This window comes from Rutidosis leptorrhynchoides, chromosome 10 (genome assembly GCF_046630445.1).
Source record: "Rutidosis leptorrhynchoides isolate AG116_Rl617_1_P2 chromosome 10, CSIRO_AGI_Rlap_v1, whole genome shotgun sequence".
Taxonomy (NCBI): Eukaryota; Viridiplantae; Streptophyta; class Magnoliopsida; order Asterales; family Asteraceae; genus Rutidosis; species Rutidosis leptorrhynchoides.
Window position 1 is genome coordinate 23,290,307 of NC_092342.1, and position 2,264 is coordinate 23,292,570.

The 2,264-nt window shown below is 38.0% G+C and overlaps 1 non-coding gene across 1 annotated transcript; it reads right to left on the reverse strand.

The window, feature by feature from the left end:
- Positions 1–2,157: 2,157 nt before the first annotated feature.
- On the reverse strand, positions 2,158–2,264 carry LOC139873785 (small nucleolar RNA snoR103). Its single transcript, XR_011767506.1, has one exon. It is a non-coding gene; the product is annotated as a small nucleolar RNA snoR103 (small nucleolar RNA).

Here is a 2,264-nt window from a genome sequence, read left to right on the forward strand (position 1 = left end):
AAACCATCGGAATTATGTTAAAGGGACTTAGAGAAGAAATTGAAAATTCACTCAGCTTAAACCCTATTTCTTCTGATGAAGAAGACTTTTCGCAACAAATTGTGGTAGCCTCTACCGACGCCCTTAGCGATTTTTCAGGAAGTGAACAAGCGAGAATCAATGGATTGTCAGGCTTAACGGAGCAAATGATCACAAACAGCCTGAATAACAAAATAACGCCAGTTTTTTCATCACCATTTACATCACAACCACAGCCAGTCATCGATAACCTACTAAGCTCGAACTCCTACATCACCAACACTAGGCCAAAGGAGAATATCAAAATCGGGGTTAAGGCATTAAATCCTTCTTCTGATCAGACTGTCGAGTTTTTAGGCACAAAAGGTATGACCAATTACTCCAGCTCATTAACTTCCAAACCCACCCTTTTATTAGGCCATTCTCAACCTACTTCCTTTACCCAAAAACCACCAGTAACATATGTGACCACAAACCCGAAACATATATCAACGCAAGAGTGGAAGTATCATAGACGTAAAGGGCTTTGTTTCAATTGTGGGTTATTGTATACACCCCAACAAAAACGCTCATCAGGTCAAGTATGTTATTTACTCTTGGCTGATGGTGATGAATTCGATTATGATGCCACTGTTTGTGTTCCTCAATTAACCGATTGGATTGAGAACCTGATTGGGGGCGAATGCCAAACCCTTGGACATTATTGCACCTTTTCGGATTCTTGCACAAACCTTGTCCAATTAATGGGAAAAATTAACAATTTTCTTGTCGTAATTCTTATTGAAAGTGGAGCTACTTACAACATCATATCTAAAAAGCTAGTTGACGCTCTTGGGTTACCTATTACACCAATTTGTCGTTTTAATATTGGTAAAGGAGATGGGAACCACATGAGGATCTTTGAACAATGTGAAGACATTACCCACCACTTTGATTCTGGGATTAAGGTGTTGGAGTTGGATTCATTTATGCTTTGCTATTCAAGTATGCTGATCAAGAGAGGTAAGCTGGAAAAAGGTGGTTATTCGTCAGAATCAGGGCTGGCTAAGGCTACGGGCGAAGCGGGCGACAGCCCGGGGCATCACGCGGTTAGGGGCATCATTTTGAAAAAATTTATTAATACCCATAGTTTAAACCTCATAAAGATATATGTTTGCGTAACTGTTGAGGGCATTTTATAATCATTTCGCCCGGGGCATGCAAAAACTTTGACCAAATTCTGACCGGCCCTGGTCAGAATCAATGGAAAATTATTTTGCAACTTATACAAACCTAAAAGATGGAAAGCAGGTTCGGAAATGGCTTATCGCATGGAAATCTAATTCTATGGAAGACACCACATGGGCAAATTCCTCCAATAACAGTGCCAACATTCATATCTGGCTTGAGGACAAGCCTCATCTTCATGACGTCGGTATTGATAGAGAATAGCCCAAGTCCAAGCCCAATAATGATAGTCAAGCCCAAGCCCAACGGAAAGGCTTTATATACTAGTGTTAGTCAATTAGGGTTAGTCAGTCAGAATTTTATTTTGAGAGAACTTGGGCAGGAAGATTGCTCTTGCATCTTCTCTGATTTAGGCAGCTTGATTCTCAACGATATTGTGAGATCGGCTGAATTATCTTTCAGTATTTTATCTTCATCATTCAATTAAAAGTTATCGTTATCAATCGATTGTTATTATTTTCATTAATCTGCTGCTGTTGTTATTGTTCTTATTCAAATCGGCTACTATTGCTATTTGATTCCTATCACATGTCATATCAGATGGATTAAGAGGTATCATCTTGTTTATTACTTTGGGTTAATTATTATCCCGATATACTAATTGAGATATTGCTGTGGAGTTACTGTTTCCATTGGAGTAATTTGTCCTTTTACATAATTTTTGAGGGTATTTTCGTTGTTTGGTCTCCATCTCATCCACACACTTATATACTCCGTAGTACCTAGGGTTTCTTAAACCCCTCTTCATTTCCCCACCTGCTCGTGATATACTAATTTCCATAGTTGGGGAATAGTAATTATATCTAAAATAACTTTTGTGTTGCTTTGTGTTACTAATAATGTCATGCATTTCGGCAAGCAAATTAACTGAATTAACTTTACAAAAAAAAAAAAAATTAAAAAAAAATCACACAATGTATGTAGGTTCTTTGTGGATATACTTAGGTTCATGAAATGCCCACCTAAAGCCAACATGATTATTGTTTGTCCATATTTACAGCAAGCAGCACATACTTAAC